This window comes from Triticum urartu, chromosome 7, assembly GCF_003073215.2.
Source record: "Triticum urartu cultivar G1812 chromosome 7, Tu2.1, whole genome shotgun sequence".
Classification (NCBI taxonomy): domain Eukaryota; kingdom Viridiplantae; phylum Streptophyta; class Magnoliopsida; order Poales; family Poaceae; genus Triticum; species Triticum urartu.
In genome coordinates, this window is record NC_053028.1 from 634,118,297 (window position 1) to 634,144,160 (window position 25,864).

Consider the following 25,864-nt stretch of genomic DNA (forward strand, 5'->3'; position numbering starts at 1 on the left):
CCCTTTAGCCCACGCCCGTTATTGGCCATGCGCCACTGACCTATGGCTCCCACGTCCCATCTACTAAAATAAAAAATGATTTACAAAAATAATAATAAATATAATTAATAAATTAGATTTAATTAAACTAATTAAAGTTAATTAGCCTAATAGCCTAATTAGAATAAATTAACTAGTTAGTTAACGAAACAGTCAATGACAGGGGGGCCCATCCCCTGTTGACCAGTCAAATGTTGACTGGTCAACTAGGACCCCCTGGCCCATCTGTCAGCCTCTGGTACATTTCCGTGTACGCAGAGCTGGGTACACGTAGCAATTTTTTATTTAATTTTGTATTAATAATAATTTTAGAATATTGTTTAGACTTTGAAAATTCATAGAAAATAAATCATATCTTGGATGAAAATGTTTTCTACATGAAAGTTTCTCAGAAGGACGAGACGAGTCCGCATACGCTGTCCATTCATCCGCCACATGCCCCTAGCATAGCGAACATCGAACATTTCCCCTTCGGCTCATTTGTTCGAAAATGTCTAACTCTGGGAAAACTTTCTCAGATGTTTTTCCTCTTCGCCGATATCGCGTAGTACTGCGTTAGAACACGCCTAGTGCTGCTTATTGTCATGTCATGCATCTGTGTGCCTTATATTTAGTTTTTCTTCCCCCTCTTCTCTCTGATAGACCCCGAGAAGAAGAAGAAGAAGAACTATGGGAGCTATTGTGTAGGCACGAAAGGAAGCAAACGAGGTGAGGATGATGACAAGGAGCCAAGAAGCGGCGGCCGAGGAGAGGAGGGTGGCTGCTGATGAGAGGAAGGTGGCATTGGAGGAGAGGATATTGGCCAGGGAGGAGCGATCGAGTTTATTGAAATGGGAGAAGCACTTGTTCTTCATGGACACATCTAAACTTGTTGAAAGGCAAAAGGAGTACATCATTCTTTCCCCTGAAGAATCTTGGTCCAAAAAAGAGCCATGGCCATGGGAGGCATGGGAGCTACCAATGGGAGGCATGGGTGGCATGGGTGGCTTCGGAGCTACCATGGGAGGCATGAGAGCACCTACGGGAGGCATGGGTGGCTTCGGAGATACCATGGGAGGTATGGGTGGCTTCAAAGCTACCATAGGAGGCATGCGTTTTGGGTCTCTCATGGGAGGCATGGGAGCACCTCCAGGTGACATGGGTGGACGCATGTCTTCCGGTGTACCTCACATACCTTCGTATTATCCCGTTGGAGATCTTGCAAACACCATCTGATGTCCCGATAATGATGCGATGCTTGAAAATGAAGAGGAGGAGGAAGAATCATCTTCGGTTGAGGAGGAAGAATCGGAGGAAGAAGAGGACAATGATGAGTGATGTGGCATGATTGTTGATGTGCCATTTGTTTGTGCAAACCTTTATTTGTCTTGAACTTGGTTGGGTGATTTTGAACTATGCCGTGCAAGTGAACAATGCTATATATGTCTTTGTTTTGCACATTTATTTAATGTTTAAAACACCATCATATTGTCAAAATGACATGTGAAAATCATATTTGCAAGCGTCGGCTGCTCGCGCGCACTGTAATTTTGCGCGCCTTCTGGAGCTACTCGCGCGTGCCATATTTTACAGCGGCTGCTGGAGCTAGCGCCCTGCTTCATGCAAAAAATGCTATTTCAGCGTTGTAAAAAAGATTTTGCGCGTCATGCAGTTGCGCGCCAATTAGAGATGCTCTTAGAGTCATGTTTTTACGGCCCCTATGTGATGCCCTATTCTACAAGAACTTGGTGTTGCGGTCGCCCCTCTGGCTGCTGCATCACTTCTTCCATGTCGTAGAGCTCATGCTGTTCTTTTTCAGGCCACACCGAACCGAAGTCTGTATGTACGTGCCTAGTTCTGCAAGCACATCTTTTAAGTAGCTATAGGAAGGTCCACTGTTCCCTGCGTCGTGCATGCATGTCCCATGCATGATGTAGCAGCGGTGTCCTATACAACGCGTAGGTCGCCTCCTAGCAACATAGCACCCCCCGCACCCCCGCCGGGCTCCTCGTTATTTTGCCATCGGTTTTTGGAAGGTTCTAGAACCTTCCCGAACCAGTTTTTTTATGTTTACTATACTAGTTTTTCATTTTTCTTTTCTTTTCTTATTTTTTTTCTTTTTTCCTTTTTCCTTTTTTATTTTTCTTTTTCTTTTTATTTTCTCTTTTCTTACTCTTCACTTTTTGACTATTTTGGCATTTTGTATTTTTGAATTCGTTAACACCTTTATTTCATTGAATTCTAAAAAATTTCAAGCATGTACAAAACTTTCACCGAATTGAATTTTTTGTTCATCAGATTTAAAATATGTTCATAAAAATTCAGAATTTGTTCATCGAACTAAAAAATGTTCATTAGATTCTTTTTCTGTTCATTGTTTTCAAAAAATGTTCATCACATTCAAAATTTGTTCACCGAATTACAAATTTGTTCATCAAATTCAAATTGTGTTCATAATTTTTTCAAAAAATGTTCTTGAATACAAGTTTTGTTCATCAAATTAAAAAAAAAGTTCATAGAATGCCAATTTTTTTATCGATATTCAAAATATGTTCATCAAATTGAAAAAATATCCATTCCTTTGAAATCACGAACATTTTTTGAATTCAAGAAATATTTTGGAATTTGGTGAACATTTTTTAATTCCGTAAGCATTTATCATTTCGCGAACATTTTTTTCAAATCATGAACAATTTTCGAATTTACAAACATTTCACAAGTTGTAACTTTATTGAAATCCCGAATTAGTATTACAATGGAAAATAATTTAAAAAAAAAGGAAAAAAAGATGCTTCTGCTTTCCCTACACACACATGGGCCAGCCCATGAGGCAGCGCGGGGAGCACGGAGTACGCACTCTGTCGTTCGCTGGCGCGTACAGCGCTAAATAGGAGGTCTCGATAGCATCTCGTTGAATCCCGGATGCATGGTCCGACCATCTCTTCAAACCGGAAGCTGCCCATATGGTCAATCATCCTGGCATGTGAAATACTTTTGGAAAGACAATTATGGTTAGTTTTGGATAAGTACTCTCGAAAATCTACAAATAGGAGATGTTTTGTTCTATTTTGATTATGTTTGGATAGGCAATCATTATTATTAATATCATCCTTCATATCTAGATAAACTAAGACAATCTATAAATAGAATATTTTTTCTTCTGTTTTGATTACGTTTGGATAGACAATTATTACTATTAGTATCAGCCTTCTTATCTAGATAAATATAAGGCAATCTATAAATAGAAGCTTTTTTTGTTTTGACTATGTTTGGATAGACAATTTATTATTATTAGTATCAGCCTTCATATCTAAATAAATCTAAGACAATCTACAAATATATGATTTTTCATTCTGTATATACAGTTATTATTATTAGTATCAGCATAAATACATTTCAAATGCCATGTGATAAATGATCCACACATAAGGAATGAATATTTTCCATGGAATATATCTAGACATGTTTTAGTGTTAGATACGTAGATACCTTCGTATCTAATAAATCTGAGCCAGTTTTTTGGGACCGAGGTAACATATAAAGAGGGGTCTCGCCCTCATGGGCAGAGCAGCACAGAGATCAAAGTTGGCTTCCCTACACACCGATAACAAGGGAAGCTACCTCGCAAGCCTGTGTACACTCAGCAAGCAGCAGTGTCCACAATGCTGGCTTGGTGCTGCTTTGTTGTGTCCCAGCTGCTCATCATAATAACGCTCATATACCTTGTCATGACCAAGAGCAAGGTCCGCGGTGGCACGTGCTCATCGGCGATGCTGCCGCTTCCACTTCCGCCGGGGCCATGGCCGTGGCCACTGGTGGGTAGCCTGCCCGAGATGGTGCTCAACAAGCCGGTGTTCCGTTGGATCCATCGCGTGATGAAGGATATGGGCACCGACATCACCTGCTTCCGCCTCGGTGGCGTCCACGTCATCCCAATCACATGTCCCAAGATCGCAAGGGAGGTGCTCAAGAAGCAGGACAAAAACTTCTCGTCCCGCCCACTCACCTTCGCCTCCGGCACCATCAGCAGCAGGTACAAGGACGTCGTGCTCTCGCCGTTCGGCGACCAGTGGATGAAGATGCGCAAGGTGCTCACCTCTGAGATCATCTGCCCCTCCCGTCACAAGTGGCTCCACGACAAGCGCGCCGACGAAGCTGACAACTTGACGCGCTACATCTACAACCTCACCGCCAGGGGGTCGTTATCTTCAACATCGGGACTAGCCAACGTCAATGTCAGGCACGTCGCACGGCATTACTGTGGCAACGTTATCCGTCGGCTTGTCTTCGGCCAACGGTACTTCAGGGAGCCTCAGCCGGACGGCGGGCCGGGGCCGATGGAGGTGGAGCACATGGACGCTTCCTTCGCCCTCCTAGGGTTCACCTTCGCGTTTTGCGTCAGCGACTACCTCCCATGTCTACTTGGCCTAGATCTCGACGGCCACGAGAAAATTATTAAGGAGGCCAACACAAAAGTGGATAGACTACACGATGTGGTCATCGAAGAGCGTTGGAGGCAGTGGAACAGCGGCGAGAGGCAGGACAGGGTCTAGGACTTCCTTGACATTCTCAATACAAAAGTGGATAGACTGCTCTCGTGCGCCCCCTTAAATCTCGTAGTAATTTGCTCATATTTCCAACAGTCCAAAAACCTGATTATAGGCAATTTACTCTGAGTGGTTTTGCTGCGCATCTGAAGCCGCCTGCCTTTAAGGGGGCGCAATATAAGAGGTGGCGCACGAGAGCAGTCTACTGGTTTCAGACCATGGGCTGCTATGATGCCACCAAGGGCAAGCCTGAGGGCGATCTTAATCCAGCACAGCTGGAAGCTTTTGAGAAGATCGATACCCTCTTTAAAGGCGCTCTTCTGAGTGTTCTTGATGACTCCATTGTGGATTCGTATATGTTGTTTGACAACGGCAAGGACATGTGGGCTGCGCTCGAGGCCAAGTTTGGTGCCTCGGACGCCGGCAGCGAGTTGTATGTCACGGAGCAATTCTATGACTACAAGATGACTGATGAGCGCCCTGTTGTACAGCAAGCTCATGAGATACAGTCGCTCGCAAAAGAACTTGAGTACTTCAAGTGTGTGTTGCCGGAGGCATCATTGCCAAGCTTCCACCTTCGTGGAACAATTTTTCTACTTCCCTGAAACACAAGAGACAGGAGTTTTCCGTTGCGGATCTCATTGGTACTCTTGATGTTGAAGAGAAGGCGAGAGCAAAGGACACACGTGCTCGAGTTGCTGAGGGAGGTTCTAGTGCCCACATGGTACAGAAGAAGAACTCCCAGCCCAACAAGTTCAAAAACAATAAGAACAAAACTCAGGGCAAAGGCAAGTTTGATACAAAGAACAAGCCATCACATTCTACCAACTTCAAGAAGAATTCTCATAAGAAGGGGAAGGGACTTTGCCATGTCTGCGGTGATCCTAATCACTGGGCTCCGAAGTGTCCTAACCGCTTTGAGGAGCGCGAACATGAGAAGAGCGGCAAGTCCGCTAATGTTGTCATTGGTGATACTGTTATGAAGGAATCAGGGTACAATATTTTTCCTACCATCCTTTCAGTACTTCAATCCCCTGATTGATTAATTGACACCGGTGCCAATGTACATGTTTGTGCTGACGCCTCCATGTTTTCTTCTTACCAGGCAACAGGGACTTCACCCGTGCTGATGGGGAACGGGTCACATGCCATCGTTAGAGGTGTTGGTACGGTCGATCTGAAGTTTACTTCGGGGAAGACTGTGCGTCTGAAGAACGTTCATCATGTGCCGTCCATCAATAAAAATCTCGTTAGCGGTTCCCGTTTATGTCGAGATGGTTTTAAGTTGGTTTTCGAATCCAATAAAGTTATAATTTCTAAGTGTGGACAATTTGTTGGAAAAGGCTATGAGTGCGGAGTCTTGTTCCGCCTATCTTTGTCAGATATTTGCACTAAAGTTATTAATAATGTTTGCCACAATAATGAGTCTGATATTTGGCATTCACGACTCTGTCATATTAACTTTGGTTGCATGACGCGGTTAGCCAATATGAATTTAATTCCGAAAATTTCTACTGTCAAAGGCTCCAAGTGCCAAGTATGTGTGCAAGCTAAGCAACCTCGCAAGTCCCATAAGACTACAGAGGCAAGAGACTTGGCGCCACTAGAGCTTATACATTTTGATCTTTGTGAGATGAATGGCGTGTTGACAAAAGGTGGAAAGAGATACTTCATGACGTTGATTGATGACTCCACTAGATATTGTTATGTGTATCTTCTAAAATCAAAAGATGAGGCTTTGACTTTCTTTAAAAACTATAAAGCTGAGGCAGAGAACCAACTTGATCGAAAAATTAAACGGCTTAGGTCCGATCGTGGTGGAGAGTATTTTTCCAATGAATTTGATCTGTTTTGTGCGGAACATGGTATAATCCATGAGAGGACGCCTCCCTACTCACCCTAGTCAAATGGGGTAGCCGAAAGAAAGAACCGAACTTTAACTGATATGGTTAACACCATGTTAGACACTTAGGGTCTATCCAAGGAATGGTGGGGGGAGGCGCTAATGACTGCGTGTCATGTCCTAAACCGAGTTCCCACAAAGCATAAGACCATGAATCCATTTGAGGAATGGGAAAGGAAAAGGTTGAAACTCTCTTACCTACGTACTTGGGGTTGTTTGGCGAAACTCAATATACCAATTCCCAAGAAGCGCAAGCTTGGACCAAAAACCATGGATTGTGTTCTTCTGGGCTATGCTTTTCATAGCATTGGCTATAGATTTTTGATAATAAAATCTAAGGTATCCGACATGCATGTTGGTACGATTATGGAATCAAATGATGCAACTTTCTTTGAGGACATATTTCCTATGAAGGATATGTCGAGTTCATCAAATCAGGAGATGCCTACTCCATCTAGTGAGGAATTCACTGTAATTCCTGAACCCACCATTGCGATGGAACACGTTGAGAATCCTGTTGAGGGTAACAATGGAACTCCTATGAGGAGTAAGAGACAGAGGACTGCAAAGTATTTTGGTGATGATTTCATTGTGTACCTCGTGGATGACACACCCAGGACTATTTCAGAAGCCTATGCATCTCCTGATGCTGACTACTGGAAGGAAGCTGTATGTAGCGAGATGGATTCCATCTTAGCTACCGGTACCTGGGAGATCACTGACCGTCCTTATGGGTGCAAACCTGTAGGATGTAAGTGGGTGTTCAAGAAGAAGCTTAGACCTGATGGTACGATTGAAAAGTACAAGGCATGGCTTGTGGCCAAGGGTTATACCCAGAAAGAAGGTGAAGACTTCTTTGATACTTAGTCACCCGTGGCTAGACTGACCACAATTCGGGTGCTACTATCACTGGCTGCCTCACATGGTCTTCTCATTCATCAAATGGACGTTAAGACGGCTTTCCTCAATGGAGAGTTGAAGGAGGAAATTTACATGGATCAGCCAGATGGTTTTGTAGTACCTGGTCAAGAAGGAAACGTGTGCAAGTTATTAAAGTCTTTATATGGCCTTAAACAAGCTCCTATGGAGTGGCACGAGAAGTTCGAAAGAACATTAACTGCTGCCGGCTTTGTAGTAAACGATGGTGACAAGTGCGTGTACTATCGCTATGGTGGGGGCGAAGGAGTTATTCTTTGTCTGTATGTCGACGACATATTGATCTTTGGAACCAAACTTGATTTAATCAAGGAGGTTAAGGATTTCTTATCTCGCTGTTTTGAGATGAAGGATCTAGGAGTAGCTGATGTTATCTTAAACATCAAGCTGTTGAGAGATGAGAATGGTGGGATCACACTGCTTCAGTCTCATTATGTGGAAAAGGTCTTGAGTCGTTTTGGGTATAGCGACTGCACACCTTCTCCAACTCCATATGATCCTAGTGTGTTGCTTCGAAAGAATCGACGGATTGCTAGAGATCAACTGAGGTATTCTCAGATTATTGGCTCGCTTATGTATTTGGCGAGTGCCACGAGGCCTGACATCTCTTTTGCTATGAGCAAGCTGAGTCGGTTTGTGTGAAAACCGGGAGATGATCATTGGCATGCGCTTGAGAGAGTTATGCGCTATTTGAAAGGCACTGCGAGCTATGGGATTCACTACACTGGGTATGCAAGGGTACTAGAGGGTTATAGTGACTCAAACTAGATATCTGATGCTGATGAGATTAAGGCCACAAGTGGTTATGTTTTTACACTTGGTGGTGGCGCTGTTTCTTGGAAGTCTTGCAAGCAGACCATCTTAACGAGGTCAACTATGGAAGCAGAACTCACAGCATTAGACACTGCCACTGTTGAAGCAGAGTGGCTTCGTGAACTCTTGATGGACTTACCTATGGTTGAAAAACCAATACCCCCTATCCTGATGAACTGTGATAATCAAACTGTGATCGTCAAGATAAACAGTTCTAAGGACAATATGAAGTCCTCAAGGCATGTGAAGAGGAGACTAAAATCTGTCACAAAATTGAGGAACTCCGGAGTTATTACGTTGGATTATATCCAAACGTCGAAAAACTTGGCAGATCCCTTCACAAAGGGTCTATCACGTAATGTGATAGATAATGCATCGATGGAGATGGTTTGAGACCCACCACATGATTTGTCCATAGTGGTAAACCACTCTATGTGATCGGAGATCCCGTGAAGTAGAAGTGGGAGACAAGCTGTTGGTCAGCTGGGAGGAGAGTATCCCTATATTAGTTATCCCACTCCGTGAAGATGCAATACTCTCCTGATCTGCATGGCAGGTTGATACTTATATTAATGTGTTCCAAGTGGCTTATTCGGGTAAGCAGAGATGTTGTCCTGCAGAACATCTTCTGAGGAAGACACCTATATGAATTTGACTGTTAACGTCGCAGTCTGTGAGAATTGGGTGTTCTCTAATAAATTCATGAAAGGCCCTGGAGTATGATGTATACGCTCCACCCGCGGGGAAGCCTTGCGGCAGCCCAGTATCGGTCAAGAATTTGTGTGAAACTAGTTTCACAGAAAACTTGTAGTTCAAGGCATAGTCCACTATTCAAGTTGTGATCTAGTGCAGCATAAATTTCTAAGAGGAAGTTCAACTTCACAGTCTCCACTAAGCACCGATATATAAAACAATGTTTTGGAACTAAATGATGAGATGTGCCAATGAGAGTTTGTGGGGGATTGTTGGAATTTTGCTAGTAGGCCTTTGGCCCAAAGCCCAACTAAAATTCTGAAATTCTCTTGGCCCATTCATGCACACATGTAAGTGGAGTGAGTGAGGCTAAAGTTTAGTCCCACCCCGGAAGTTGAGAGAGAGTTGCACCTCTTTATAAGGTGAGCTCTTCTACCACTTGTATGAGCATGGGAAGAGGAGACCTACACGCGCGCTCCTCCTCCTCCTCGCTCGCCTCGCCACGCCACGCCACGCCTCGTCACGACGCGCCGCGGGTTGCGGGATTGAGCCGAGCCGAGGACAGAGCTATGCACGTTGTCGATATTTTTGCTGCATGGGAAAATTAATGAGTCATTAATTAATAATTAACGGACGCGTTAATTACTGAACCATTTCCGTTTCTTTTGGATCATGACGACTCGGACGTGGGGTTTACTCCCACGACCTACCCGGCCCGCACTATATAGTTAGGAAGACGTCTACCCTAGCCGCCGCCGCTTCGTATGGTTTCTCACCACCGTTCCAGATCATTGCGCCGCCAAGCAAGTCTTCTCCATCCCTCCTTCCGGCGTGCACCGCGAGAAGGGACAGCAGGCCTCCGGAACCCCGCCTCTCGTGATCCTGTACGGGAGAGGGGCGATCAGGTTTTTGAGGAGCGCACTCGCGCGACTGCTGGCAGCGACGACTTCGCGAACGACGACTTCTTCCTGACCTCGGCAACCTCGTCCTCGACAACATGGGCGACAACGTCAAAGCCGGCGGTGCTGCACCCGCTGCACCGTATGTGATTCTATCCTTCCTGTTCGAGATCATGGTAGAATTCATGCTTCTAGTATGTGCCCTAGATGTGTTATGTTCATCTGCTATGCTAGTTCGCATGATTAGTTTAATCACTGCTGTTGTGGTCATGATTTATCTTCTGTTTATTCGGATTAAATCTCGTAGTAATTTGCTCATATTTACAACAATAGATACCATGTTAGAAGGGAGAGAGGGACTGTTCATTGTATTGCTTGAGCCTCGTGGGCATATATATAGGAGTACATGATCTACTTGGAGTACAAAGCAAGCCAGAATATGTCGGTGTACTAGAGTAGGGGTACCCTAGTATCCCGAACTTGTGCACCGGCAGTCGCAGCATCCCACGGCAAGGCTTGCCGGGTGACCGCTAAGGTCCTCCGTGGTTCCCTTGGAGCCATTCAAGAACAAAGTGTCCAACCCAAGAAGACAAGACCCCGGCAAGAGGAGCTTGCCGGGAAGGCTAACAAAAGCTTCCCAAGACCCCGGCAAGAGGAGCTTGCCGGGAAGGCCACCCAAGGCATTTCAAGGAACTTGCCGCGGCGCACCACGCGCCCCGGCAAGGTCCGGTGAGCGACAGGCTCCCGGACGCGACAAGACAACGACAGCGGCAAGGTGCTTGCCGCGACAAGACACCACTGTGCCCGTGCTCCAGCACATCCACCAACGTGTCGCTCTGGGACCCCTCCAGGCGTACGTGGCGGGAGGCTGTGCAGCGTGCGGTGCGCGGTGGCAAGCGGCGCTGACAAGATCGCCATCGTGGCAAACGGTGGCGTCCCTGGCGGTCCCTTTTCGCACTGTTTAAGCGACACAGGCGGGAATTTAATGCCCTTGTCCCCTGCCGTCAGGGTTAGGTATGATACACTGTAGCAGGTAGCTGTGCCTACCACAGCACCTTTCCATTTTTGCCCTTTACCTCCGTTGCCACCTGTCGGTAACCCCTTGAGCATATAAAAGGAGGCCCGTGTGCAACGTAGGGGGGGGGGTTAGCCATTTCAGAGAACACTCATGCTCGGTCTTGCTAGCTGCTGGTGTGTACTGTAGCACCCCGCGCTCCCGAGCAAGAAATCAATACAAACCACAAAGCAGGAGTAGGGTTTTACACATCCGTGCGGCCCGAACCTGGGTAAATCGCTCGCGTGCATCGCCTCGATTTGCTCTTTGCACGATCTCCGCCCCCGCCGAACCGAAAGGGACCCGGTCCGCCGGTCCCATAGGTGCCCGTGGATCAGTACCCCGGCATCTTTGGCGCGCCAGGTAGGGGGCGTCGAAGTTGTGTGAACCAGATCCGGCGTTCTCGCGAGCTAGATCTCCGTCATCTTCATCAACATGCCGCCGAAGAAGAAGGTTTCGGAGGCAGCTGCTCCGTCCGCGCCGAACCCACCATCGCCGGAATAAACGGCTGATGGGGCGGGCGCCGACGGAAGAACACGTGTTGACGAGGGAGCTCACGGTGCTGCCAGGTCCAAGGACAAGGCTGCGCTGCCCACCGGCGGTGTAGCCGGCTCCCACAACGACCGGGCGTACTCCAAGACCTCCGCGTCCGTACATGCACCGCGCCCCTCTCAGGAGGCGCGGGACCAGCAGCGTCATGGTACTCACGGTACCATGCGTTTTCTAGACCAAGATCGAGCTGGTGGATCTCGGAGCGCTCAGGACCACCATGCACGTCAACCTGCTGGCGCGAGCGAGACACGGTCGCCTGGACGGGATACTGCTCCTTCTAACGTGGTTAGAAATCCGAGCATGTCCCGCTCCTCGCACCGTTCGCCACCGCCACCCGCCACTGCAGCAGAAGCTTTGGCGCGAGCTCAGCTGCTCCTAGATTACCCTCCAACGGCGGACAAGATCGACGATTGGATGGCTACCATCCAGAGTCTCATCGGCTTCGCCAACGGCGACACTCCCCGGCAGTCGAGCACGTCGCAGCCGCGGCAAGCCAGCCAGGCGCGAGCCGGAGACGACAAGACTGGTGGGGGTGCAACTACTGTGCACTCTCCGCCCCGAAGGCCAAGATCACCGACTCGCCGGATCCACCTCGACAGCGACTCCACCGCGTCGTCAGATCCGCGAGCTCGTCGCGATCAGCGCCAAGTTCTTCAAGAACGACAACAAGAAGACGCTCGTACTCGCATCGAGCGCCGGAGAGAAGTGCGACGTCAGTCAGACCAGCGCGCTGGGCCCTCTGTTGACATGCATGCGCCAGGGGGACCAGGCGACTTGCCGTACGCGGTAGGTTGCCCTGCGTTCACTCGTGAGCTGCGGCAAGTCCAGTGGCCCAGCACAAAGAATTTCAAACCAGATGTACCAGAGAAGTACGACGGCAAGACGCATCCGTCGGAGTTCCTCAGCATCTACACCATCGCGGTGCAGGCTGCCGAGGGGCGAGACGACAAGATCCTTGCCAACTACATCCCGTTGGTGCTCAAGCCCAATGTCAGGTCCTGGCTCATGCACATGCCGGACAACTCCATATCCTCCTGGGCAGACCTATGCCATCAGTTTGTTGGCTCCTTTACAGGCGGCCACAAACCTCATGGCCAAGAGAGTGACCTTCATCTGCTTGCCCAGAAGGAAGGAGAGCCCCTGTGCAAGTACATTCAGAGGTTCAGCCGTGTACAGTATAACATCCCAGACGTCTACCCCGCCACGGTCATCAGCGCGTTTCATCAGAACGTGCGTAACCGCAGGATGCGGGAGGAGATGGCGATGTGCAGGATCAGAGACGTCAGTGAGCTGTATGCCCTGGCCGACAAGTGTGCACATGCTGAGGAAGGGAGGAAACTCCCTGGAGAGAAGACCGGAGCAGAAGGATCTGACAGTGAGGATGCTGCCCCGGCAAAGAAAAACCGGTGGCGGAACAGGAAGAAGAAAGGCAAAGAGGTGCTAGTCGTTGACCAGTCCGGCAATGAAGGTGGCGCCAAGCAGGCCAAAGTTAATAGCTCCGGCAAGGAGGTTGCCGCGTGCGCCAACTGCCAGGCTGTGGCAGTCGCCGACAAGCAGGACGGCTCCGACAAGTAGTATTGCAAGATTCACCGCACCAAGGGCCATGACCTCCAAAGCTGCAAGAAGGTCGAGCAGCTTGTCCAGCAGCAGAAGGCTGAGTATGAGCGACGCGACAAGGAGAGGGCCCAAGGAGGTGCTGCAGAATCCGGCAAGAAGCGTGCCGGCCGGGGAGGACGCCGCGGCAAGGCCAAGCAGCGGCAAGGAGATAGACCTCCCCGTGGCCGCGACAACGATGAAGACGACGACGACGGAGACATGGATGATGTTGAGACCAGTGAGCAGGAGTTTCAGAAAGCCACAGAGGTCTTGTGCGTTGACGGCGGTGCCTCTCTGCATACTTCACACCGCCAACTCAAGTAGTGGGTGCGGGAAGTCAACGCAGCGGAGCCACCTGTCAAATCGAGCAAACTTCTGAAATGGTCCAGCACGCCTATCATCTTCGACATTGAGGACCACCCTGATCGCACAACTGCGGTCGGGTGTTTGCCGATGTTGGTTTCACCAACTATCCGCAACCTCAAGGTCACCAAGATGCTAGTTGACGGCGGGGCCGGCTTGAACCTGATCTCCTCCGCTGTACTCCAAAAACTCCAGATCCCTGACAGCGAGCTTGAAGAGACCGGCACATTCCAAGGAATCAACCCGGGAAGGAGCAAGCCAAAGGGGAAAGTCACGCTGCCAGTGACATTTGGCAGCGAGCTCAACTTCAGGACTGAGAGGGTCACATTTGACGTTGCCGATATTCCATTGCCTTACAATGGGATACTTGGCCGTCCAGCACTCGCCAAGTTCATGGCAGCCTCTCATTACGCATATAACATGCTGAAGATGCCGGGCCCGATAAGCGTCATTTCTGTCCCCGGCAACAAGAAGGATGCACTTATCTGTGCCGACAAGATCTACCGGGAAGCAGCAGCCGCAGCAGATCACAAGCCACTTGCCGCTGAAGCTCCCGGGGGGAAGAAGACCAAGTCCGGCAAGAGTTCTGGTGCCCACTCCGGCAAGCGCACCTCTTCGGAGTGCTGCGCTGCCGTCGAGGACGCACCATCGAGCTCCACCGGCAAGTGTAAGAAGACGATGGCAGCTCCGCCAGAGACGAAAAAGGTGTCCGCCAAGGAGGACCGCACTGGTGGTACCTTCACCATCAGTGCCACTCTCGACCCTAAATAGGAAAGCGCGCTTGTTGCTTTCCTGCGGGCGAATGTCGACGTGTTTGCGTGGCAACTGTCTGACATCCCCGGTGTTCCCAGGAAAGTGATTGAGCACCACCTTGCCGTTTGTCCTCATGCGCGGCCCGTCAAGCAGAAGGTCAGGAAGCAGGCAGTGGAGCGCCAAGAATTCATTGCAGAAGAAATCAAGAAACTGGAAGCAGCAGGCCTTGTCAGAGGAGTGCTCCATCCTATGTGGTTGGCCAATCCTGTAGTCGTGCGCAAGTCAAACGGGAAATGGAGACTTTGTATCGATTTTACCGATGTTAACAAAGCTTGTCCCAAAGACCCATTTCCTTTGCCGCGCATTGACCAGATTGTTGACTCCATAGCCGGATGTGATTTTCTTTCATTTCTTGACGCATACTCAGGATATCATCAGATCTTCATGGCAGAAGAGGATGAGGAAAAGACTGCATTTATTACTCCATGTGGCACGTATTGCTTTATACGGATGCCTTTTGGATTAAAAAATGCTGGTTCAACATTTGCAAGAGTAGTCCATGTCGCTCTTGAGCTGCAAATACACAGAAATGTGGAAGCCTACATGGATGATATAGTAGTCAAGAGCAAGGACAGAGCAACCCTCATACAAGATTTAGATGAAACCTTTGCAAATCTGCACAAGATCAGCCTCAAGCTCAACCCAGAGAAATGTGTGTTTGGAGTTCCCTCCGGCAAGCTTCTCGGGTTCTTTGTGTCTCAGCGGGGAATTGAAGCCAATCCCGACAAAATCAAGGCCATTGAGCAGATTGAAGCACCAAAGCGCGTCAAGGATGTGCAAAGACTTGCCGGTTGCGTGGCTGCTCTCAGCAGGTTTATCTCTAGGTCTGCTGAGCGCGCGCTGCCATTTTTCAAATTATTGAAAAAGGCTGGTCCAATGAGATGGACTCCGGAAGCGGAGGCTGCGCTGCAAGACTTGAAGAGATACCTGTCCTCCCCTCCAATACTTGTCGCACCTAAGCCACAAGAGAAGTTGCTGCTGTATATAGCGGCAACCAATCAAGTGGTTAGTGCTGCGTTAGTAGCAGAGAGGGAGGCAGATGATGAGCCTGCAACCACGGCAAGCACATCCAGTGACAAGCAAGGGGCTTTCCCGGCAAGCTCTGGTCCCGACAAAGATGAATCTGCGCAGATGCGAGAGGAGATACAGAAGAAAATGGTGCAACGCCCAGTTTACTTTGTCAGCTCCCTTCTGCAGGGGGCTAGGTCAAGGTACTCTGGTGTGCAGAAATTGCTTTTCGGCCTTCTCATGGCCTCGAGAAAGCTGCGCCATTACTTCCAAGCACATGAGATCACAGTTGTCACTCGCTTTCCGCTGAAGAGGATATTGCAGAATCCAGAAGCGACAGGCAGGATTGTTGAGTGGGCACTGGAACTGTCAAGCTTTGGCCTCAAGTTTGAAAGTACTTCAACTATCCAGAGCAGAGCATTGGCAGAATTCATAGCAGAATGGACGCCAACACCAGATGAAGAAATTCCAGAAACAAGCATCCCCATCAAGGAAGCAAGCAAAGAGTGGCTGATGTACTTTGATGGTGCCTTTTCGCTGCAAGGCACCGGCGCTGGCGTGCTGCTTGTCGCACCCACCGGAGAGCACCTCAAGTACGTAGTCCAGATGCACTTTCCCAAGGAGCAAGCAACAAACAATACTGCAGAGTATGAAGGCTTTCTTGCCGGTCTCCGGATCGCGGCAGACCTTGGGATCAAGAAGCTCATTGTCAGGGGTGACTCACAGCTTGTCGTCCGCCAAGTAAACAAGAATTATCAGAGTCCGTTGATGGAAGCTTACGTTGACGAAGTGAGAAAGCTAGAAGAGCACTTTGACGGCCTACAAATGGAACATGTTCCAAGAGCTCAGAACGCCATTGCAGATGGTCTGTCAAAGTGCGCCGCACTTAAGTTACCTGTGGAACCAGGGATCTTTGTGCTCAAGCTAACTCAACCTACCGTTACACCATCAACTGGACAGAGCAAGAAGAGGAAATTGGTTTCTGGTGACTATTTGCCGGCAGAGCTTCCCAAAGCCATCGCCAAGAAGGTCCCCAAGATCAACGCCAAGAGCGCTGCGGAGCAATCTGCGCTGGCAAGCCCTAGGGTTTGTTCCGTTGAAGCAGAAGCTCCCGACAAGTCTTGCTCCGGCAAGCTTGCCGGGGAGCGTCACGCTCCGGCAGAGCCACAGGTTCTCGCCGTAGAAGCGGATGTTCCCGCAGCAGTCCCCAAGATCAACGCCAAAAGCGCTGAGGAGCAGTCTGCTCCAGCAAGCCCTAGGGTTTGTTCCGTTGAAGCAGAAGCTCCCGACAAGTTTTGCTCCGGCAAGCTTGCCGGGGAACGTCAAGCTCCGGCAGACCCGCAGGTTCTTGCCGTAGAAGCGAACGTTCCCACAGCAGCAGATTTGCCTTTAGTCCTTGTTGTCGAGCCACAAGCTCCAGCATGGGCGCAGCAGATTGTCCATTTCCTTCAAACAGGAGAACTTCCCGAGGAGCAAGAAGAAGCGGAAAGAGTAGCCCGGAGTCAAGTATGTACCAGTTTGTCGACAAGACACTATACAGAAGAAGACTCAACGGTGTGAAATTGAAGTGTATTCACCGGGAAGACGAACAGAAGCTGTTGGCAGAGATACATGGAGGCATATGTGGTCACCACATTGGCGCAAGAGCACTTGTCGGCAAAGCATTCCGGCAAGGTTTCTTCTGGCCAACAGCCCTCCAGGATGCAACTGCACAAGTAACCATGTGTGAAGCGTGCCAGTTCCATTCCAAGCAGATACACCAGCCAGCTCAAGCTCTCCAGACGATCCCTTTATCCTGGCCATTTTCGGTCTGGGGGCTCGACATCCTCGGCCCCTTTCCCCGAGTTGTCGGGGGCTTTGAGTACTTGTATGTTGCAATCGACAAGTTCACAAAGTGGCCGGAAGTGGAACCAGTGAGGAAGGTGACAGCACAGTCAGCAGTCAAGTTCTTCAGGTCGATTGTTTGCCGCTTCGGGATCCCTAACAGGATAATCACCGACAACGGTACACAATTTACGAGCCGCACCTTCATGTAGTACGTCCAAGATCTTGGCGCCAAGGTCTGCTTCGCTTCTGTTGCTTACCCGAGAAGCAACGGTCAAGCGGAGAGGGCAAATGCTGAAGTGCTGCGCGGGCTCAAGACCAGAACTTTCGACAGGCTGCACAAGTGTGGAAGAAACTAGATCGAGGAGCTGCCGGCGGTTCTTTGGTCGATTAGGACGATGCTAAATCGAGCCACTGGATAGACACCTTTCGCTCTAGTCTATGGAGGAGAAGCAGTTATCCCCACGAAACTCGTATATGGGTCACCTCGAGTGCTCGCTTATGATGAGCTTGAGCAAGAGCAGCTGCGACAAGATGACGCGCTGCTCCTTGAGGAAGACCGTCTTCAGGCTGCTGTGCGAGCTGCTCGCTACCAGCAAGCTTTGCGCCGCTACCATAGCCGCAAAGTTAACGCCAGAAGTCTCGAGGAAGGCGACCTTGTTCTTCAGCGCGTTCAGTCCGCCAAGAATTCCAACAAGTTGACGCCAAAGTGGGAAGGCCCTTACCGGGTGAAACAAGTCACTATGCCTGGCGCTGTCCGCCTTGAGACCGAAGATGGCATTCCGGTGAGCAACTCCTGGAACATTGAGCATCTTCGTAAGTTTTACCCGTAAGGCGCGGTTGTCGGAACCTGTTCCGGCAACCACCTTTTGTACAAGTCTTGCCGCTGTTGCATGTAATCCTTTGTACAAAGCCGGGCGCAGACCCCGTGCATAATTAAAGCTCATGTGCTCCGCACATTTTGTCGATTTTATGCTTTCTATTTTTGGCATATATGATCTGACACTTTGTGCAGCACCTACCCCATGGTAAGCAATAACGAGCCGTAAGGCTCGATATCTCTATTTTCTCTCCTTTCTTTTTGCTCAAGGAAAAGAAGGTTCCCTCGCCCACAAGTTTGCCGGGGGGAAAGGAGAAGATAGTGGTATGGACCAAGCGCGCTCAAGGAAGTTTCGCCTTGCCGGGAAGCAAACAACAGAAAAGCTAAGTTGCCAAAGTTTGAGCAATCAAATTTTTTAAATTTTAAGTTATCTCCCTTGAACGACCACACTTTGTATGGAAAACCTGTGCGCGGAGCAACCAACTCGTAGCTAGTTGCGCCTTTACTTTGTTTCGAGTCCGCTCAACAACTTAAGCGAGCTGCTAGTGCCCTTACTTTGCTTCGAGTCCGCTCAGCAACTTAAGTGAGCCACTAGCGCCCTTACTTTGTTTCGAGTTCGCTCAGCAACTTAAGTGAGCTGCAACTAGTTGCGACGAGGTTTCTTGCCAGTAGCGGCACCGCCAGCAGGCTGCTGACGTCCCGCACTCAGCGCTCGCGGCCCAGGTGCCTGCACCGGCAAGTTCCCTAAAAGCGGAGGGTAAAAAGACATACAAAGGGAGGGATCAAGTAAAGGGAATAACATTGCAATCATTCCATAGAACAAAGCTATATTACAAAGATAGCTTGTGGTAGCTCTAATAGATTGTTTTCATGACATAATAAACAACAACAAGGAAAGAAGAAATGGGCGGCCTAATCTACTCGATCGCCTTCGACCCTCTTGATCCCTCTCACCTTGTCCACAATGGGTGCGACAAGGGCCTTGAGCTCCTCCAGATCAGCTTCCGGCGGCAAGGTCCTGAGGATGTTGGTGAGGCGGAGGCCCAGATTGCGGAAGGCCACCTTCATCAACACTTTCTGAAGAGCTCCCGCGCAAATCTTGCGCGACTCGTCGGCCAGCTGCTTGGGGATCCTTTCCCGGAGCCGCTGAAGGGCCGTCGCCACGCCCTTGAAGAATAGGACGAGCTTGGCGCTGGGTTGGAGGTTGTCATCGGAGGGATACCCAAGATCTTCCATCCCCAGCTGTGCCAGCTCCTTGTCGATATCTGTGGCGGCGTTCACCAGACTCTCCGTCCAGTGCGTCACAGTCTCCCTGAAAGCGTTCTGGGCGGCGGCAGCGCTCTCCAAGAGCGCCTTGTCGGCCTTGATTTCCTCCTTCAAGGCCGCCTCCCGCTTCTTGGCGCTGTCCAGAGTCTTGGTCAAAGTGGTTAGCTTCAACTCAAGATCCACGTTGGAGACCTTGGCGGCGCTGAGCTCTTTGCCCTTCTCGGCAAGATCGGCTTCTAGCCGCGCCACCTTCGTCTCCAACTCCTTGGCGGCCTCGGCGGCGGCGGCAGCGTCCTCTGCCTGCTTGAGGGCTCCGCCAAGTTTCCCCTCGCGCGCGGCAAGCTCCTCCTCGTGGGCGTCGAGGTTGACCTTCCGCTGCGCCAGCTCGCCCTCCTCCGCGGCTAGCTTCACGGCGGCAAGTCGCTGCCGCTCTTCGACTTCGGCCTTCTCGAGGAGGAAGGCCTTCTGCGCCTCAGCGAGCTGCTCCCGCACCTCCGCCAGATTTCGAAGGGCTTCCCGATGGAAACCCCCGAGCTCCTCCGCGCGCTTTTCAATGTCTGCTCCCGCCTTCGCGACAAGCGCCTCGCGGGATTCCAGCTTGGCTTGCCGCGCGCGGTAGAGCGACATCAACTTCCGCAGCACCCGCTCTTCTTCGGGCTCGTTGCTGCTGCTGCTTGGCGCGTCAACCACCGTCAACCCCGCGGAGGCAAGCACTTCTCCGTCGAAGATCTCCCCCTCGACCGGCGCCCTGGAGCTTAACGCCCAGGGGAGGTTGATGAAGACGCCTTCGCCGGCCTTCAATTAAACGCCCGGCCGGGGCTCCTCGGTGCTTGGCGCTGCGGCTTCGGCGGACGGGTCGGTGGTCGGTGTAGCGCCTGGCGCTCCTGCGGCCTCTGGGCCGTCAGTACGATCGCCAGATCCCTCGCCAGTCGCCGCGGCGCCAGCCTTGGCAGCCTCGGCGCCGGCGGGATCACCTGCGCCGGCTACGTCCTCGGCGGCGACCTCGGTCTCCATCCGCTCCGCAGCAGATGGGTCTGACAGCCGGCAAGGGGAGAAGAGTCAAGCAAAATCCAGCAAAAACTCAAGAAGATCAAAAGAAGAAGAACCCAAGGGAAGTTTTGAAGCAAGAGGAGTACCTGCACCAGGCTCTGCAGTAGTGGTCTCCGCCGTCGGGGGGCCGCTGGTGCTATCCCTTGCCGGAGAACCCTCCCTTGCCGGAGACTTCTCCCTTACCGGAAAGCCCTCCCTTGCCGGAGAGTTCTCCCTTGTCGGGGAATTCTCCCTTGGCTCCTGGTGGGGCTGCTCGGCTCCTACACAAGTCAACAAGCAGATATCAGCAAAGACAAGTACCCATGCGCGCCTCGCAGCGGAAAGCAAATCAAACACTTACGCTGGGGGCTGCCCTGGAGAAAAGTCGCCGGGTCCGGCAAGGTTGTCTCGGGCGCGCCACCTGCTGTCGCAGTAGGCTCGTCCTCGATGACGATCACCGGGACCTTGGCTCTCTTTGCCGCTCTCTGGGCCAGAGTCCTAAAGAGGAACAAGTTCAGAGAAAAGCAAGTGAGAAACAAGACAAACAACAAGAACTGAAGAACTACAAGTACAGCAAGAGAAGCTTACTCTTCTTCTTCTTCCTCGTCGGAGCTTAACGCGGAGAAGTCGAAGCCCGGCGCGCGCCCGGTGGGAGGAGGCGTAGGAGAAGCTTCCCTTGGCCGCTTGGCGGGAGCAGTGGTGGCGGTCTGAGACGACCCCGCTCCGGCTGTCGGCGCGGCGTGAGCAGCGGCAGGAACAGAAGCGGTGGTCCGGCTAGACTCCGCTCCAGTTGCCGTCGCAGCATGGGGCGCTCCCGCGGCAACGGTGTTTGCCGCGGTGGAGCGTGTCACGCGGCGTGGCGACTGTTGACCCGCTTGCCGCTCCGCCACGTCACCGACCTTGCGGAGACGCCTTCTTGGTGGGGATGGAGGCTCTGCTTGCGGTGGGCTGTCTGAAGACGAGGTGGAAGAGGAGTTGATTTCCAATGAGCCGCTCGTGTCCTTGGCGGGCTCGCTCGGCTCGGCGCCACGCCCGGCAAGCTCCTTCTTGCCGGCGGGCTCCCCTTGCTCGGCACGGCTTGCCGCCTCTGCTGCGTCTGCCTCCTCCACCGTGAACCCAAACTCGCCCGCGGCTGCGGCTGCCGCTGCCTCCTCCAGCCTAGTGGCAGTGAGCGCCATCTCTGCGTCGGTGGTGTCGCGGGTGAGGCCATCCTTCGCGTCGGAGCGGATTGGCACTTCTACCAAGTCGTCGAAGAACTGCTGCACGACCTCGTTTGCAGGCTCCTGCCAAGTTGGCACAATTCCATGCGAGTCGCGCTCCGGCATCATTGCGCGGATGCGGTCGAGCGAGGAATTGTTGCACAACGGAACGACGCCCCCCGGCAACCTGAAAACCTCGGGATGTTGGGGGTCATACTTGAAGAGCTCCTGCAGCATCGCGTTGAGCTCCAGGACTGTGAAGTTGTAATTGAGGCCCGGCCGCAGCCTCATGATATCTGCCGCGTTCATGAACTCCCAAGTGGGCCTCCCCCGTTCCTGCAGGGGGGCGATGCGGCGGCGAAGGAAGTCTGCGCCAACAGCGTCAACAGTAAGCCCGGCAAGCCTTAGACGCAGGATCCTGGTGACAGCAATCTTCAGCTTGTCGTCCTCCGGGGCCACGTCACTCCAATCGCTGCCGCGGGCTACTGGGGTTCGGCGCCGGGTGGTGAATGGCTGCGGGCTCTCCTCGTCTATCCAGCACCAATCAGCTCTCCACTCCTCCCACTTGCCGCGGAATTCTCCCTCCAGATAGGTCTCCTTCTTGCCGGCCCTTGAGATCCAGGCGATTCCGCCGGATAGAGCCTCTCCTCTCTCTACTCGGGTTATGAAGAAGTGGCGGAAGAGGGCTACATTGGGAAGGACTCCGACAAAGTTTTCGCAGAGGTGTGCGAAAACTGCCATTGTCAGGACGGCATTGGGGGTGAAGTCAAGGAGGTGGAATCCATAGGTATTCATGATGTCGCAGAAGAACTCAGAGAAAGCCGGGCAGAGCCCGCAATAGAAGAACAGAGCAAAAAAGGGGTATCCATTCGGAGCCTTCTTCCAAGCGGCGGCGGGGAGTACCTTTGTGCGTGGATGCGCGCGCGTCTCCGCCGACCAGAACAGGTAGTAGTTCTCCCTCAGCTCCTTTGCGCCAAGCTTGGGGGGAAGACGACCCGCTCCTTCTGCAGCGCCGCGAGCCGCTGCGCCTCGGTCGACTTCACGGCCTTCCCCTTGTCGGCTTTTGGAGCCATGGCGGAAGCAGTGGAGGAAGTTGACGGCGTCGGTGGTGCTGGTGGCGATGTGGGGGCGGAGCGCTGCTCTCTCTCTCTCTCTCAGCTTTGGGAAGGCGAGGGAGCGGCGGAGATTTCTGAGATTGGAACGGCAACGGGAAAGTGGGCGAACCGCCCCTGTTTCCCCTGCTTATAAAGGGGGAGGGGGGCGGACGTTCCGCATTTCCGAATAAAGAAACCCCCACGATCTCTCCCACGACGCTGCATTCGACGCGTGCCGTTCGGGGAGGGCGCGGTGGATACGGAGTGAGATACGGTGTAACCTAGGCCGCGCGTGCCCGTGCCCTGTTTTGGGCCTGGCCCAACAGCGCTCGGCACCGTGTATGGCCCAGGCCCGGGGGCTCTTGTCGGTGTACTAGAGTAGGGGTACCCTAGTATCCCGAACTTGTGCACGGGCAGTCGCAGCATCCCGCGGCAAGGCTTGCCGGGTGACCGCCAAGGTCCTCCGTGGTTCCCTTGGAGCCATTCAAGAACAAAGTGTCCAAGCCAAGAAGACAAGACCCCGGCAAGAGGAGCTTGCCGGGAAGGCTAACAAAAGCTTCCCAAGACCTCGACAAGAGGAGCTTGCCGCGAAGGCCACCAAAGGCATTTCAAGGAACTTGCCGCGGCGCCCCACGCGCCCCGGCAAGGTCCGGTGAGCGACAGGCTCCCGGACGCGACAAGACAACGACAGCGCCAAGGCGCTTGCCGCGACAAGACACCACTGTGCCCGCGCTCCAGCACATCCACCAACGTGTCGCTCTGGGACCCCTCCAGGCGTACGTGGCGGGAGGCTGTGCAGCGTGCGGTGCGCGGTGGCAAGCGGCGCTGACAAGATCGCCATCGTGGCGAACGGTGGCGTCCCTGGCGGTCCCTTTTCGCACTGTTTAAGCGACACAGACGGGCATTTATTGCCCTTGTCCCCTGCCGTCAGGGTTAGGTATGATACACTGTAGCAGGTAGCTGTGCCTGCCACAACACCTTTCCATTTTTGCCCTTTACCTCCGTTGCCACCTATCGGTAACCCCTTGAGCATATAAAAGGAGGCCCGTGTGCAACGTAGGGGGGGGGGGGTTAGCCATTTCAGAGAACATTCACGCTCGGTCTTGCTAGCTGCTGGTGTGTACTGTAGCACCCCGCGCTCCCGAGCAAGAAATCAATACAAACCACAAAGCAGGAGTAGGGTTTTACGCATCCGTGCGGCCCGAACCTGGGTAAATCGCTCGCGTGCATCGCCTCGATTTCCTCTTTGCACGATCTCCGCCCCCGCCGAACCGAAAGGGACCCGGTCCGCCGGTCCCATAGGTACCCCTACTCTAGTACACCGACAGAATATTTTCTAGTTTAACATATGTTTTCTAATATAATCACGTTACTCAACACATACTACTACTACCACATAAACTCAGTAATTTATTTAGTTTTTAACAGGAGCAACACACAAGGGCATTATTGACATCTCTCCCTCCCCTGTACTCGCACAACTACAGCGACACTCTCCCGTAGGGCCGTAGCAATAGAGATGAAGCGCACTCGCGGCCGTGGCCTGCAAGAGTTACCAGCAATGCGGCTCCGAGCCTCTATCACGAATCAGTGGCTGCCGATGAGAAACCAATTAATGATACGTACTATTTTGCGAAAATGCCAAACGGAGACCAAGCTTCATGGAGTTCTTTATTTGCAAACTTCAAAATTCATTTTTCTTAGTTTCAAAAAATTCTGAAAATAGATACACATATACGTAGATACATAATGTACATGTGTGCAAATTATCAGATCAATATATATTAAAATGTGAACTACACAAAAAAGACAAATCTAGAGCTTTTTAGCATATGTACGGTTCATCTTCAATGTCCATGATTTTACTTTTTTTGTGCACCTCACAATTCAAGATATTTCATCCTGAATTTTTTACACATACACTGTACATCATTGCATACATGTGTATTTTTTTAGAATTTTTTGAAACTGAAATTTATGAATTTTGAATTTTTTAAAATAAAGGGATCCATGGAGCTCTGTCTCCAAAATGCCCTACTCAGTGTACAGGGCTCTCATGGTACTGTCGCTGGCCTTTTCTCACAAAAATCATTACCGTGGAAGAGTGGCTACTATAGGAGGTCAATGACCACCTTATTGTGTTTTGGTGCCTTTGTGGCCAAGAGCAGAAACCCATGGGTGGGTAGCGCGCGACTCGTTGCCCACGAGGAATACAAAGTACCCCAAAATTTGCCGCATAACATTGAGCCGTACGTTGGCCTGGACGACGGCTCATCCACGAACTCAGGTCGCCACAGTTCCATCTGCCACGATTCATCACTTGAGATTGAGTTTCAGGATACTGAGCTATTTGCTGAGGCCGTCAATGGGTCAGATACAAATATGCACGAGGGAGATGATAGTTCTGCGGCCAAGGAGGCGCCTGGGGCTGCTTCTGGACGTGAGATGGCTAATGGTTCGGGGCCCGTCGTTCAGACACCCGAGGATGGGACAGTACCTTCCCCCTTAGTGCCGATGAATGCGCTGAGATTTGGGTCATTCGAGCCAGCTTCTGCTCCTCCCAGGCTTTGGTGTGACCGGGTAGAGACCGATGACGTGCTGGAGTGGTCGCTCCCTCCGATGGATTTGATGTTGTTGAGGATGCAGTGCCAGAGGAACCGGAGGTGTCGGTCTCTCTGACGACCTCGGCCGATGGAAGGGGGGAGGAGTCTCGGCAGGTGGCCCCTCGCTCTCCCCTTCTGACCGCGGTCTCTCATACGGGGGTGGTTGATCTTAGGGGAGGGGGCCATAGGCAGCTGGCCGTGGCTCCTTCTTCTCCCTTGGCGGTCTCTGTAGCCGCACAGCCCGTGGAGCAGGCCAAGATGGGTGGGGAGTCCGGGAAGGCGGCCCGTGTATTCCTCTCTCCCGGGGCGTCCTAGCCCCAAGGCAGTGCGTTGACGGGGGTTTTGAGTCTGTCTACGGCCGGGTGTGGGGGTGGCAGTCCGGGGCAGGCGGCCTCGGCCCCCTCATCTCCGGCGCCGGCAAGAGGAGCGCTTGGGCAGGCGGCCCCCGCGTCACCTTCTCCAGGATCTCCGGCGGTCCAGGACCGCGATATGTGGCACGCGTCTGTGGGGACTGGGAGTCCACCGCCGACTAATCCGGTAACTCTGGCTGACCCTTTGTGGGATGTGGCGAGAGGTTTTACTCAGGAGGACATGGTTGCTTTTGGTGGGATCCCAGACCCAGTCTCTGAGGGACAACAGATGAGCAGTCATATCCAGGAGAACCCGGAGGTTGATGATATGCAGCAGAGGTGCGCTATGCAGGCGGCCAAGCTTCGTGACATTGAAGTCACTACTCGTATGTCTGTCAACGTATCTAATTCAATTTTACATTATTCAAATGCGGAGATTATTCATAACGCAAACCAACTAGGAGTTTCACTGGGGAGTAATGAT

At 51.6% G+C, this 25,864-nt stretch overlaps 1 pseudogene; it reads left to right on the forward strand.

Annotated features, from left to right (window-relative positions):
* The first annotated feature begins 3,680 nt into the window (after positions 1–3,680).
* Positions 3,681–25,106, forward strand: LOC125519246 (annotated as a pseudogene).
* Positions 25,107–25,864: the final 758 nt, after the last annotated feature.